This window comes from Myotis daubentonii, chromosome 3 (assembly GCF_963259705.1).
Source record: "Myotis daubentonii chromosome 3, mMyoDau2.1, whole genome shotgun sequence".
NCBI classification, from domain to species: domain Eukaryota; kingdom Metazoa; phylum Chordata; class Mammalia; order Chiroptera; family Vespertilionidae; genus Myotis; species Myotis daubentonii.
The window spans coordinates 104,295,685-104,312,016 of record NC_081842.1 but is presented as its reverse complement, the minus strand read 5'-3'; the positions used below and the strand labels follow the sequence as shown (position 1 = coordinate 104,312,016).

The window sequence follows — 16,332 nt, the reverse complement described above, 5'->3', positions numbered from 1 at the left end:
GAATGTGTTTGAAGAATAGCAGAATACTTCCCTACCCTGGTGAAGGAAAAAGTCACACAAGTCAGAAGGCACAGAAAGTTCCAACAAAGAACCCAAACATGCCCATGCCAAGACACATAGTATTTAAAATGCCAAAAATTAAAGACAAAGAGAGAATCTTAAAGGCAGCAGGAGACAAGCAATTTGTTACCTACAAAAGAGCTCCCATAAGGCTGTCAGCTGATTTCTCATCAGAAACTGTATAGACCCGATGGAAATGGCATGAAGTACTCAAGGTAATAGAAAGCAAGAATCTAAAACCAAGATTACTATATCCAACAAGCCTATCATTCAAAATACAGTGTGAAATAAAGCTCTTTATGAGCTTCCCAGGCAAAAAATACCTAAAGAAGTTTATCACTACCAAGCCAGCATTGCAAGAAATGCTGAAGGAACTGCTACAATGAGAAGAAGAAATAGAGAGAGAAACCTAGGAATATAGAATTAAAATGACAACAAATTAGTATCCTATATAATAAAAGCCTAAAAGCTAAGTGTCTGGTTGTTCCATCGTCTGTTCAACCAATCAAAGCGCAATATGCTACTGATATGCTAAGTCTGCTCAACCACTCGCTATGACCACCAGGGGGCCAACAGTCGACTAGTCGACCAGTTGCTATGACTGGTAGGTCAGACGCTCCCACTGGTAGGTTAGCTTGCTGCTAGAGTCCGGCTGATCGGAAATGAGCAAGACGGGCTGGACACGCCCTGGATCCCTCCCGCAGTCCCTCCCTGGCTGGCCAACCTCCTGCGTCCCTCTCTAGCCACAGTTGTGCACCAGTGGGGTCCCTTGGCCTGGCCTGTGCCCTCTTGCAATCTGGGCTGAGGGACCTCCCCCTCCCTGCCCCCAAGTGTATGGTTTCGTGCACTAGGCCTCTAGCCTATCAATAATAACCTTAAATGTAAATGGATTAAAAGTTCCAATCAAAAGACACAGGGTAGCTGAATAGATACAAAAACATGACCCAACTATATGCTGTCTACAAGAGACCCACCTCAGAACAAAAGACTCACACAGGATGACAGTGAAGGGATGGCAAAAAAATTTCCATGCACATGGAAAAGAAAAAAAGTAGGGATAGCAATACTCATATCTGACAAAACAGACTTCAAAATGAACGCCATTATCAGAGACAACAATGATCATGACATAATACTAAAGCAATCGATCCAACAAGAGGACATAATCCTGGTAAACATATATGCACTCAATTTAGGAGCACCTCAATATATAAAACTTCTAGAGGACTTTAAAGGAGTGATTGACAACAATCCTATATAATAATAGACAAACATGGTAATTGACTGTACCTTCACTACGCCTTCCATTGGCTAATCAGTGAGATATGCAAATAAACCCAGCCAAGATGGCGGCCGGCAGCCACGCAGTTGAAGTGAGCAGGAGGCTTGCTTGCTCCAGTCATGGAGGAAGCCAAGGTTCCCCGCCTGCTGCGGCCTGGCTCTGAGCTCCGAAAGCAGCAAAGTTTCAATTATAGAAGCTAAACCCCAAATACCTGCTTTCAGCAGGCCATGGCTACAGAGTTGGAGCAAGCAGGAACCCGGCTCTTAGCTCCAGTGACGGCAACAAAGTTTCAATCATACAAGCTAAACAAACCCCAGATACCTGCTTTCAGCAGGCCATGGCCTCAGAGCTGGAACGAACACGAGCCTGTCTCTCAGCTCCAGTGACAGGAACAAAGTTTCAATTATAGAAGGTAAATAAATCCCAGAATTTAAAAAAAAAAAAAATAGGAGAGGCTGGGAGCTTCAGTTGCTGGCCAGCCTGAAAATGGCCCTCAGTCCCTCACCCAGATTGGCCAGGCACCCCAGTGGGGACCTCCACCCTAAAGGGGGTGTGGCCAGCCTGAAAACAGCCATCAGCCCCTCATCTAGGCTGGCCAGGAACCCCAGTGGGGACCCCCACCCTGAAGGGGGTGTGACCAGCTGCAAACACCCATCAGCCCCTCACCCAGGTTGGCCAGGCACCCCATTAGGACCCCCACCCTGATCTGGGACACCCTTCAGGGCAAACCAGCCGGCCCCCACCCATGCACCAGGTCTCTATCCTATATAGTAAACGGGTAATATGCAAACTGACCCTAACAGCAGAAGGACTGGGAATGACTGCTCACTATGACACACACTGACCACCGGGGGCAGACGCTCAATGCAGGAGCTGCCCTCTGGTGGTCAGGGCACTCTCACAGCGGGGAGCTCTGTTCAACCACAAGCCAGGCTGATGGCTGCCAGTACAGCAGTGGTGGTGGGAGCCTCTCCTGCCTCCTCAGCAGCGCTAAGGATGTCCGACTGCAGCTTAGGTCTGCTCCCTGCTGGCAAGTGGACATCCCCCGAGGGCTGCTGGGCTGCCAGAGGAATGTCTGATTGCCAGCTTAGGCCCAATCCCCCGGGGAGCAGGCCTAAGTCAGCAGGTGGTCATCCCCCGAGGGGTCCCAGACTGCAAGGGGGCACAGGTCGGGCTGAGGGACCCCCTCCCCACCCCCGAGTGCACACATTTTTGTGCACCGGGCCTTTAGTACAGTCATAATAGGGGATTTTAACATCCTGCTGACTTCACTGGATAGATCTTCCAGACAAAAACTTAACAGGGAAAAAGTGACTGTAAAGGACACACTGGATCAGATGGATTTAATCGACATTTATAGAACATTTCACCCCAGAACTACAGAATATACATTCTTTTCACTTGCATTGGGTCATTCACAATGATAGATCACATGTTAGGACACAAGACAAGTCTCTACAAGTTCAAGAAGATTCAAATCATATCAAGCATCTTCTCAGATCACAGTGGAATTTTAACTACAGTAAAAACACCGCAAAACGTTCAAACATATGGAGGATTAATAGCATGTTATTAAATCATGAATGGGTTACCAATGAGATCAAGAAAGAAATAAAAAATTTTCTGGAAACAAATGAAGATGAATACACAACAACCCAAAATGACAATGAAAACACAACAATCCAAACCCTATGGGACACAGGAAATGCAGTCCTTAGAGGGAAGCTCATAGCACTAAAGGCCTACTTCAAAATTTAATCATAAACTATTTAACCCTACCACTTGAAGAACTAGAAAGAGAACAGAAAGAAAATCCCAGAGTAAATAGAAGGAAGGAAATAATAAAGGTTAGAGCAGAAATAAATCACATAGAGACTAAAAATACAATACAAAAAAATCAATGACATCATAAGCTGGTTCTTTGAAAGGATAAACAAGATTGATGAACCATTAGCTATAGTCATCAGGAAACAGAGAGGACCCAATGAAATAAAATCAGAAATGAAGGTGGAAAAGTAACCACTGACATTATGGAAATACAAAGAATTAAAAAAAATACTTTGAACAACTATATGCCAACAAGCTGAACAATTTGGATGAAATGGACAAATTCCTAGGAAAATACGATCTCCCAAAACTCAATCAGAAAGAATCAGAAAAAGGGGAATAGGCCAATAAAAACTGATGAAATAGAAGCAGTAATCAAAAAAGATCCCAGCAAACAAAAGCTGGAGTCTGGATGGCTTCACAAGGGAGTTTTACCAACCATTCAAGGAAGAACTAATACCTATATTCCTCAAGCTGTTCAAAAAAATTAAAGAGGAAAGAACATTCCAAGCTCTTTTTATGAGGCCAGCATTATCCATATTCCAAAACTAGATAAAGGCACTGCAAAGAAAGAGAATTGCAGGCCAATAACCCTGATGGACATAGATGATGATATCCTAAACAAATTATTAGCAAATGGGATCCAGCAATATATTAAAAAAATCACATACCATGACCAAGTGGTATTTATTCCAGGGATGCAAGACTGGTACAATATTTACAAATCAATAAATGTGATACATCACAAAAACAACTTGAAAGACAAAAATCACATGATCATATCAATCGATGCAGAAAAAGCAGTCGACAAAATCCAACACCCATTTTTGATAAAAACTCACAGCAAAGTGGGAATAGAGGGGGCATATTTCAGCATGATAAAGGCCATGTACAGGCTGTCCTCGGGTTACGTCGGACTCCACATATGTCATTTCATGGTTATGTTGCCATCTCCCATTTACTGTATTTATAAAAAAAAAAAGCTCTGTCATTTCGACGTATGTACATATGTGCTTTATATTTTTTATTATTTATTTACCACAATGAAGGTCAGGAATTGTTTTCTTTTAATTTTTTTTTCTTTCTGTTTCATTTCATTACTGCTGTGTATGCTCCTTGTGAGTGACGTAGGTGGTTTCCGACTTACGGCAAAAATCGTGTTACGTTGCACCGTAGGAACAGATTCCTGAAGTAACCTGAGGACCTACTGTATGACAAACCTACAGTGAATATCATACTCAATGGGCAAATACTAAAACCATATCCCCTAAGAACAGGAAGAAGTCAGAGGTGTAAGCTCTCACCATTCATATTTAACATAATACTGGATGTCCTACCCACAGCAATCAGACAAATAGAATGATCAAAAGGCATCCAAAGTAGAAAGGAGGAAGTAAAACTCTCATTATTCACAGGTGACATGATATTGTACATAGAAAACCCTAAAAACTCCACCAAAAAACTACTAGATTTAATTACTGAATTTGGCAATGTAGCAGAATACAAAATCAACACCCAAAAATTGATGGCTTTTTTACACACCAATAATAAATTCTCAGAAAGAGAAACTAAATAAACAATCCCATTTACCATTGTAACAAAAAAAAATTTAAGATAGTTAGGAATAATCTTAACCAAAGAGGTAAAAGACTTGTACTTGGAAAACTACAGGATGTTGAAAAAAGAGAATATGTAAACAAGTGTAAGAATATACCATGTTCATGGATTGCTAGAATTAACATCATTAAAATGTCCACACTTTCCAAAGCAATCTACAGATTCAATGCACTTCCCATTAAAATACCAACAGCATATTTCACATTTCTAGAATAAACACACTAAAAATTTCTATGGAACCAAAAAAGATCCCAAATAGCCTTAGCAATCTTGAGAAAGAAGAATATACAGTTGGAGGGATCACAATAACATATATAGTTATACTACAAAGCCACCGTAATCAAAACAGCCTGGTACTGGCACAAGAACAGGCACTTAGATCAATGGAACTGAACAGAGATCTCAGAAATTAACCCAAGCGATTATGCTCAATATTTGACAAAGGAGGCAAGAACATACAATGGAATAAAGGCAGTCTCTTCAATAAATGGTGTTGGGAAAATATGATAGATACATGCCAAAAGATAAAACTAGACCACTAATTTTCACCATATACAAGAATAAACTCAAAATGGATAAAAGACTTAAATGTAAGTTGGGAAACCATAAAAATCCTATAAGAAACCATAGGCAGCAACATATCTGACATCTCTCCTAGCAATATGTTTACCAATACAGCTCCCAGGGCAGTGGTTGGCAAATTGTGGCTCGCTAGCCACATGCGGCTCTTTGGCCCCTTAAGTGTGGCTCTTCCACAAAATACCATGTGGGGTGCGCATGTACAGGGCGATTGAAACTTCATGGCCCATGCGCAGAAGTCGGTATTTTTTGGAAGAGCCACACTCAAGGGGCCAAAGAGCCACATGTGGCTCGCGAGCCGCAGTTTGCCCACCACTGTCCTAGGGCAAAGGAAACTAAGGGGAAAATAAGCACATGTGACTACATGGAAATAAAAGCTTCTGCACAGCCTAAGAAACCATCAACAAAATGAAAAGGAAACCCACTGTATGGGAGGATATACTTGGCAATGATGCATCTGATAAAGGGTTAATATCCAAAATATATAGGGAACTCATACAACTTAACAAAAGACAAACAATCCAATTAAAAAATGGACAAAAGTCTAAATGGACACTTCTCCAAGGGGATATACAGATGGCCAAGAGAAATATAAAAAAATCCACTGATCATCAGAGAGATGTAAATTAAAACAGCAATGTGGTATCACCTCACACCTGCCAGACTAGCTCCCATCAACAAATCAACAAGTGACAAGTGCTGGTGAGGGTGTGGATAAAAGGGAACCCTACTACACTACTGGTGGGAATGCAGACTGGTGTAGCCATTATTGAAAACAGTATGGAATTTCCTCAGAAAATTAAATTTGGAAATGCCATTTGATCCAGTGATTCCACTTCTGGAATATATCCTAAGAAACCTAAAACACCAATCAGAAAGAATGTATGCACCCTTATGTTCATAGCAGCACAATTTACAATGGCTAAGTACCCATCAGTAGATGAGTGCTGCAGTAAATAAAAATGATCTCTTACTCTATGAGTCAGCATGGACGGACCTGGAGAGTGTGTGATGCTACTAAGTGAAATAAGCCAGTCAGAGAAAGACAGGTATCACATAATCTCACTCATATGTGGAATGTAATGATCAAAATAAACCTATGAACAAAATAGATCCGAGACATAGAAGCATAGAACAGAATGGGGAGTCTCAGAGGGAAGGCTAGGAAGGATTGGTGGGTGGGAAGTGATGGGGTTAGTGGGGGAAGTAAGGGAACATATGTAATACTTTCAACAACAAATATTTTTTTAAAAAGAATTCATGCCCTTTGTTCTTTGTTACGATGCTATATTACTTGGCCCTGTACATTACTAGTAAGGTTTGATTGTTAGTCTTAGTGATATCATGGCCTAAACCTTTTGTTAGGTGGGATAGGAGTGGATTTAGATAAAAAATAGTGAGGCAGGTTGCTCTTTCCATGACATATTTAGTGTGTTAAGATCCTTTGTTTTGCTATTCGCCCATAAAACATTTGTGGAGAAACTTCACTGTGCCATTTCCTTACTAGGCTGGGACACAGTTGGTTCTTTTGAGGGTTTAATAGTCTAGGACTAGGTCTGCGTTATTTTTACTCATGTGGCCTCTCAAGTATTTACAATTTCTCATACCACTTTGACTAGACTAACAAACTGGACATGGCTTGCAATATGCTAAATTTATGGTTTATGAAGGAAAATTAGTACATAACTAATCAGCAGACCAACACTCAGAAAGTCTTGGTATAATACCCAATGATTAGACAAAAAGTTTACATTATATATTAAGTTAAAAACTTCAAGTTAAAGTAAATTATTTTAAGGAGATACTTATTCTTTTCTGAAAATAATTTGTACAGTCTGTGTTTTGTGGGACAGGGAGCTGAAAAATGACTTTCCTAGGTGGCACTGGTGATGAGGACTGACTGCTTCAGTATTCAAACTCTTCATAGACTTAGTGATAGCAGGGATACTTAACCGGAGTCCTGGGTTTTATTTGCATCTCATACCATAGCCTTTCTCTTCCTTTTTTCACTTCTATAAAGGTGGTTCTTGCAGAGATATTTATAATAGGGAAAGAGGCAGTGAGATCCTTGTGCTGAAGCAGACAGGAATTTTCAGGGGACAGGAAAGAGAGAGTATTAAACACTACAGCTAACCCCAAAGACACTCAACTGATTCTAATATTGTTTTATATATTCCATTTTTGTCAGTACATGCGGAGTTCTCAGGGTTTGGTCAAGAATTTGTGTCAAATCAGTAAATAGTGGTTGACTTCTGATGAGAGTAGGATCCTTTTTAAATTTCTATAAAGAAAATAGAAATGTCACTTGTTAAGTTACAATATGCCCAGAGATTATGTTATAAGTGTCATTTCCTAGAGAAGAAAGAGTGAGGTGTAAAGCTCTGTCTTTGTGTATTAGAATGAAATCTTCATGAAATCTAGGTGCTGTGGCACACAGAGTATCCCTAGCATCTAGAATCATGGCCTCCATGTGGTGAGCAATCAGCATTTGCTGAAATACCTCTAGAATAAGAATGATATTTCATTCATCCTCTGTAGTTGGATGGAAATGTTCCTTAGATAAAGCCCCTTGTGAGCTCACCTACCAACCTTTTACTTCAGGGCTGGACTCACTGGAAGATCCTCTAAGCCAGTGGTGGTTGTGGTGATGGTGGAGAATGTCTGGCCCACAGGCCTTATAAGACCTGCAAAATCATTTGGTCTGGCCCTGCCAAGACATTAGGGGTGAGTTAATTAAATGTTTGACCAATTATAGCAGGCCATTTTTTTTGTAATCATATATGAGCATTTATTCCAATACTGTCAGCAGTATGGGAGAGCAGGCTAATTTTTAAGTTGATAATTGTGTCAGGCCCATGAATTATGTCATAAATATTTAAATGGCCCTAGACCAGTGGTTCTCAACCTTCCTAATGCCGCAACGCTTTAATACAGTTCCTCATGTTGTGGTGACCCCCAATTTCATTGTTACAAATTGAACATAGTGATTAATCACAAAAACAATATGTAATTATATATGTGTTTTCTGATGGTCTTAGGTGACCCTTGTGAAACGGTCATTTGACCCCCAAAGGGGTCGCAACATACAGGTTGAGAACCGCTGCCCTAGACAGAAAAACCTCATAGCAGAGATTCCGCACCCCTGCTCTAAGCAATAGGTGAGTCCTGCTTTCCAGTCAGGTATCTCTCTGCCACAATAGAAGAGAAGTTGGCACTTTTCAAGTCTGCCTGTGTGAACCATTCCTATAGTCCAATGACATGATAAAATAAGCATGTGATCCTGGAACATTGAAAATCAGATTCTTCTTCCAAGTGACCACACTGATGTATATACAGTTGACCCTTGAGCAACACAGGGATTAGGGGCACCAAATCCTGTGTAGTTGAAAATCCAGGTATATCTTTTGAACCCCCCAAAATTTAACTATTATATGTCTACTGTTTACTAGAAGCATTGCCATTAATATTAACGGTCAAGTAATGCATATTTTGTATGGAATATATACAGTATTCTTGAAACAAAGTAAGCTGAAGTAGAGGAAATTTTATTAAGAAAATCATAATGGGGTAGAACCAAGATGGTGGCATAGGTAAACACTGGTACTCGCTGCCTCCCACAACTACATCAAAATTACAACTAAAATGCAGAACAACTGTCACTCAGAACCACCTGAAATCTGGCTAAATGGAAGCCCTACCACTACAGAAGTAAAGAAAGTACATTGTGACTGGTAGGGAGTGGCGGAGTCATAGGATGGGCTGGTTCGACACCCACGTATGACGTTTTTTTAATCGGGAGGGATATCTTGGTTGTAGAATCCTCCTTTGAGCTGTAAAAACCAGGGGGATTGTGGCTGAGAGACACAGAGGCTGCTGGAGACCCAGGCAATTCCTCTTAAAGAACTTACATGAACTTGCTCCCTCTGAGCACCAGAGCTGAGCAACAGCTTTGGGGGTTCCAGGGGTATATGTGTAGGAACTGGATTATCTGGCATTGGGGCAGGAACTTGAGGTTGGCTTTCTCCCAGATGGGGGTGCTTGCAGGGCTCATTGTTCCTGAGTTGGGACCTCCTCTGTCATAGAGCTAGCAGCCATATCTGAGTTTTCATCAGCCTGACTCTCAGTGTTCGCTCTGTCCTGGTGATTCCCTGGAACCCTGCCCCTTCCAACTTGAATCCACACCCAAGCTCTTTGCAGTAGCTTTTCCATATGAATGGCCTGTCATGGCTCAGGCTTCAGACTTTGCTAAAATCTCTAAAATAAGCAGCAGCTGGTGTCAGTGTGCCCCATACCTATGAATAAGAAGCCCAAGACCTGGCACTAACTAGCCTTCCTTGCTTCACAGCTTGGCCTCACCTGGGCACTTCCAAGCCAAATACAAGTAGCGGTCATCTGGAGATTATTCAGTAGCTCCTGTCGGGTGGTCCCAGGCAGTGGTTGACTTTTTATCTCCTGGGGAAAATTTTTGTTTTTTCTTCTAAATGTTCTTTCCTGGTGGACATCTTCAAACCATACCAGGTTACAACTCTACACATCCACAAGTGACATACGTAATGGGTAGAGTCAGTGACCTCCAAAGTCCCACTTAAGCAAGTCCTGCTTCATAATGATATCTTCTGCAAAGCAGCTCTTCCACTGTAGTTGTACCTCATCCTCACAGCCAAATGGCCTGGACGTCAATTCCTTCCAGTGACACCGACAGCACTCATGGCTCAACTGCATTAAGACTATGCACACAGCCCACATAGGGGTGCACCTAGAATGCCCAGCTCAGGTGACTGGGGAGGCTGAGCCTCTGGGCCCTACAAGACACCTTGTACATGTGGCTGCTCTACCAATTTCAGGAGACATAGCAGCTCTGCCCAGCACATGCCAATGTTTGACCCAGGTTGCTGGCTCGAAGCCCAGTAGGGGGCGTGCAAGCAGCAGCTGATCAATAATTCTCTCTCATCATTGATGTTTCCATCTCTCTCTCTCCCTCTCCCTTCCTCTCTGAAATCAATAAAAATATATTTTTAAAAAATATATTTCTGGACTAAATGGATTGCATGAGATTGGTTGAATATGCTGACAGTGTGGGTATGTCCCATTTCCCCTGTGTACAATTTAAATTTATAATGTTTAAAGTATTTTAAATAATGGAGTTGACTAGTCATAGACCACAATAAGTAACATGAACTCAAATGTTTGCTATGCATAGGATAGATGTTTTTGTAGCTTATCATTCCTTTAAAAGGAAAATAAATATCTTATTAGATAATTAAAGGGTTAATTTATCCCAATAACAACAAAGATAAAAAGCATTTTACCTGTATAAGTATATGTAGAAATAGCTACTAACTGTGTATCTTTGCACACTTGCAATTGCAGACAAATATGGATTCATGAATATTATTGTAATAATTAACTATCACTTTTAGAGGCAATTTTGACATGCACTTACAAGTATTTGAAATGTTTGTACTGGGTGAATACCTTAAGCATGTTCTTTGCTATCTCCTCATCACAGATATATTGTTCCGGAAATAATAATCATCCCTGATAAAATTTCCGATTTGGATCCCAGAATCAACATGAGCAAATGTATTACAATAAACACCCATTACAGTTCTCAAACAAAAAGCGAGAAAATGGGGACAGTCCAGTGTTACTTGGCATTGTTGCTGCCCAATTCTGACATCTCCTATTCCGTCCTCATGCAACATGCACACACACTCAGGGTCTCTCCGGAAGAGCTGTTTCCCATGCACACACACTCAGGTTTCCATGGAGTTACTCTTGCCCATGCACACACTCAGGTTCTCCATAGAGACGCTGTTTCCTTACCTGCCTCTAGAGCTTCCTCTGCAAGTGGACAGCTCTCATTTCAGAAGGTCTCACTGTGGGCTCCCAATTAAGGCTGTTACACACAGAGTTCTTGTTTGTCTTCAAGAGCAGATGAAAACCAGGAACTTGTCAGAAACCACGAGATAATAGGTTGAGTGTCACCGCTGACTTGGCCAATTATAGCTTACTCTCGGCTGGACATGGAAACAAAAAGGAAAGAGATGTTAGGGTCCCTGTGGTGTCAGGCAGCCTCTGTGCTAGTTTCTTCCCTCAGTGATCCAATTCCTTCCTGACATTTTCTACTACTTTTTTCACCTCTTCGAATCATCTGGCAAATAAACTACCAGGCAACCATTTAAATATGTTTTCTTTTTAAACTTTGCATTGCCAAATTCATGCAGTAGGAGATGGAGCACTAATAGTAAGAACTGAGGGAGGTGAGGTGTGGTTCTCTCAGAAACACCCTCCTAGAGGAAACCATCAACAGTCATACAACCTAGCATGTCCACAAATGGGTGGTTTTCGGGGTTACCTGGAAATGTGAAATTAGTGTTTGGGTAAAGAAACATTTTGACACCAGTGACCACATCTGTTAGATAAAAGGTGCTGCTGTTGTTTTTCTTCCACATTAATTTGAGCATTTCTGACAAAAAGATCATGAGTAGGACTTCAGATAGACTCATCATGTGTTAATTTTGCTAAATTTGTGCTGCTGATGTTATTGTTTTGAAGTGAGAAGCAGGACACCTTCACATTATTAGTTCCTTTCAAGTCCTGTGATAGAACTGTGACGCCCTGCAGAGCGTGCCCTGTCTTTTCCATGGAATAATTGAATTTTGGCTTAAAAGGCCAAATCAGTGTGTGTGACTCAGAGCCAGATAAGAACCAGATAAGAAAGAAAGCAAACTGCTCTGAGAAGCTCTTCATGAAGTTCCTGTACTTCAGGTGTGTTCCCTCAGATTGTTCCTTTACCAAATTCTGGGCTAATAGTGAACTTGTATAGTTCCCATTCAATTTAAAAACATAATATACACAATTACAGTTATAATAATCAGTAGTATTTATTCTCTGCTTATGAGATTGCTGCTGGTGTTCTAGATCCTTGTGTGTACCTTCTGTGGTAGGCGGTGTTCCAGACCCTGGAGGTGTAGGTGCGACTAAATCCAACCCAGTCTCTTCCCTTAGGAAGTGCATTTTCTTATGTTATGTTTCACATACAAACCTAATAGTCACTGTCGATCCATTGAACAGACTCAGCAGAGGCCCTGAGGGACCCATAGCTGATTTAGGGAGGTTCCCCACTTGGCTTTGCTGGAGGGCCCATATGGTCCACACTGCTGCTTTGACTAAAGGGGTTGGGAACACTAGTGTGCATTCTGAGGCTTGCTGGTTTCAGCTGCAGTGAGATCTGTCAGGTAGACAGACAGATGGAAGAACAAGCATCAGGGCCTGATTATTGCCAGGACACACTGCAGAGTCCTTCAGATGTAAACATTGCTGATTAAATGGAGGATTTGGCAGTGCCAGTTGCAGCTCTCAAGGCTTCGTGATTTATAGTAGGAGACGCTATTTATTCTGATGGTCTCAGAAACACCCAGTAGTCATCCCCACGCTCGCTGGGGCTTCTTGCCTTCTCCATGGGGCACTCCCTGCCTGCTACTGAGTATGAGGAGGGAGTTACCATTTCTTCACCGGAGCTGTTGTTTTCCACTTAGGAGTAGGACAGTGATGGTGAACCTTTTGAGCTCGGCGTGTCAGCATTTTGAAAAACCCTAACTTAACTCTGGTGCCATGTCACATATAGAAATTTTTTTATATTTGCAACCACAGTAAAACAAAGATTTATATTTTTGATATGTATTTTATATATTTAAATGCCATTTAACAAAGAAAAATTAACCAAAAAAATGAGTTTACGTGTCACCTCTGAGACGCGTGTCATAGGTTCGCCATCACTGAAATAGGAGTTGCAAAATCCCGGCCAAAAGGATAGTCCTAAATAGGTGGTCACCTGATGGCAGGCGGTCCAGACAGGTGAAGTCGGCCCTGGGGAAGGCCTTCAGGGGATGAGGAATTGTGGAGAAATAGAGAGCACATGGCCCACTCGGGGATCGGCTGCCACTCAGCGAGAGCTTCTCAGCATCCAGTGTTCCCTCCTCTGTGGCCTATCCACATCCGAGTGTAATCAGAACCTGCATGCTGCATGGGTTTGGCCGTTGTAAATACTTTATATGCTTTAACTCATCAAGTTGGCACAACAACTGCATGAGCTGGGTTGGTTTCACTACTATCTCCTCCCCCACATTTTTATTACTAGTTGAGGAAACTGAGGTGCAGAGATGTGAGGTTAGGCCCCCCAGCCCCTGGAGCTGGGATTCAGACCTTGGCTGAACAGTTCCTGGGGCAGTGCTTTGATTTTGCATGTTGGTCTCTAAATCAGAGAATTTTCAAATTCATGAACTCCCAAAGGTTTGTAGGCCAAAACAAAACCTGACCGAGCCCTGCATCTTGCCCCGGGGTCTCTGGATGGTCCCCTTGCCTTGTGCTCCCCTGAGGACTCTGGAGCAGTTCTCTGACTCTTTTAGGTCATTGTTTATGTGCCTGACTGGCCATCAGCATCACCTGGGAACCTTTAAAAATGCACAAACACTCTACTTCAAATGAACTGAACCAGTCCTTGTGTTTTTGGCTCAGGAATCTATGTTTTCAAAAGTGTCTAGATAATTCAGAAATGTGGCCAGGTGTGAACACCCTGCCTTCCTGTTTTGGAACCTTTGATCTTATAACAAACATGTGGAGGAACTTTTATCTTCTACATAAATGCCCTACTACCCAACTTGTTTTATTCAGCTCACTGCTACTGCCATAGCTTCAGATAGCCATGGACCCTGTGCTGTAAGACAGAAACTTTGATGATTAGAGTATTAGCAGGGTAGTACGAATGAGAACAGAGGTTCATAGAGAGACCTAGAGAGAGTAAGGCTAGAGCAGCTACAGATTAGATGAGACCCGAGGAGGAAGGAAGAATATCAAAGGAAGAATATGCAACAAAAACAATGATGCCTGATTTCCTCTGAGGCATTTAGATTTACATTTCTGACTATCTTCTTTTATGGTTTTTGTCCCCACTTGATGCCAGTGAATGATATAAATCGGTTTTCACAATGTCTGCTGTTAATCCCTCTTAGCAGAAAAGTCTCAGGGGCGGAATCTTCCTTTTTTTATGTACCTCACTCAGTCACCTGGATTTTGAGAACTGGTCCCTGCTATCCCACTCTGTGGGACATGGGTAGACTTATTTGTGAGTGACTCACATATTTCAGTGCGGGATTTAAAATCTGCCTGCCACCCTTTCATACTTCCTCAGGGTTTATGCTGGGCATTTTGTGGATATGCTAAAATACGAAATTAGCTTGTACACATTTTCTCTCTATTTGAATTGGAAATAAGTATCTTATTAATGTTTGTAAAAATATTTTACACTGTTTATTGGTATATTCATGTATTTTTAAAATTAGATGCTTCCTTTAACAACACAACTCAGCTTTATTGAACAATAAATAATAAAGTAATGACAGTAATTCTAAAGTAACAAAAAGGAAAGAGCTGAAATAATCAGTGTTTTCTTTTTTTCTGTGATGTTTTGATTTATGCTAAGTAGTTCTATGCTTCCTCAACTGCATCCTGTATTGTTTTGTGGAACCCTTGGACTAAAGCACGGTGGCAACACGATTCATCTTCCTGAAAACTGTCTACTACCCCTGATGTGACTGCCACCCAGCCCACCACACGTGCTCACAGACACGCATTTCCTTTCTCCAGAACTGCTTGCAGGCCAGACGCCTCCTTGTCAGGAATAAAGCTGGTTATATATAAACATCCCTTGTGTATTTGGACTACAAATAGAGTGAGTTTAGCACACGTAATCCCCAAATATGTCTGCTGTTGTTTCCAATCTGTTTCCGTCCAGCCTGTCATCAGCTGCCCTTATAGCGGCTCTTTTCCTTACTGGTGTTCTGTGAATGGTTCGTTTTGTTCCTTACCCCCAATCATTTTTAAGTCAGTACCAAACCAACCGTATTGTCATTGCCTTGTTACAGATTCCTCCTTTGTTTTATTGGACAGTAAGACACACAAGCGCACTTTGCTTTGCCCCCACGTGCTGTCTCAGACTTATCCATGTTAGTCCTGTACCTTGTTAGTTAGTTTTTCATGACTTTGTGGTTATTTAATCAGCCCCTATGGATGGGCATTTTGATAGGTTTGAACATTTTCTTTTTCTTATTGAATTTATTGGGGTGACAATTATATAGGTTTCAGGTATACAATTTTATAATACATCATCTGTATATTGTATTTCAAAGAGTTTATTTTAACCCTAGGATCTATTTACTGAGTCATGCCATGAAAAAAAAGAACGTTTAAAAAAGGTTTTGCCGGCAAGTTATATGTGTGTGTGTGTGTGTGTGTGTGTGTGTGTGTGTGTGCGCGCGCGCGCGCGCATAGCTGCAGGCAGGACCACTGGACATTGGGAAACATATTGGAATAAAAAAAAACACAGAGGATTTTAATATGAGGCCCAATATAAACATTTTAGGAAAGTACCGAGATACTTAAAGGAAGTGAGTTGGCCAGTTGCCCTCTAACAGGATCTGTGAAAGTGCTGGTATCCGAAGTGGTTCTCACTGTGTGGCTCTTTTATTTCTAGAATGGGTTGAAAGTCAATCTGGGAATAAAAGAATGGGGTGAACAAAGGCATGATGGGAGGAAAGTCAGCAGAGATAGGTGGTCGGTTGAATGTGGAGATCCCAGGTACCACGAGGGAGAGCTCCTAATTCAGTGTGTGGTTTTAGCTTGTAGTAAAATAATTGCAAGTGTGCTTTATAAGGTGTATTCTGGCAGGAACACATGGAATGCAGATGTGCCTTTGTGGACTGATTTGGTAGTGGAGGTGGTGGCAGGAATTATGTCATTAAGACATAATTAGTCACTATGTTGAAAAAAGATGCCTTTTTGTTTGCTTTTTGAGTTCTTGAGATGAGTGACAGGCACAGGAATTCATAGGCAATGTGGCCTTGTCTTTCCCTGAGAATTAGAATGGGGATACAAGTGTCTGGTGCATTAGCTCCACCTTCTGGTGG

The 16,332-nt window shown here is 41.6% G+C and overlaps 2 protein-coding genes across 5 annotated transcripts in view; one reads left to right on the top strand and one right to left on the bottom strand.

Moving 5' to 3' along the window:
- MED12L (mediator complex subunit 12L) overlaps positions 1-16,332 on the top strand; it is a 394,672-nt gene that overhangs the window by 198,557 nt on the left and 179,783 nt on the right. The gene's annotated exons all lie outside the window — the stretch shown is intronic.
- The window catches only part of P2RY14 (purinergic receptor P2Y14), a 105,012-nt gene that overhangs the window by 46,425 nt on the left and 42,255 nt on the right, over positions 1-16,332 (bottom strand). For all 3 annotated transcript variants that reach the window (XM_059688125.1, XM_059688127.1, XM_059688126.1), the window contains exon 2: positions 11,192-11,385. The gene's annotated coding sequence lies outside the window, so the exon portion shown is untranslated. The remainder of the gene's footprint in view (positions 1-11,191; positions 11,386-16,332) is intronic.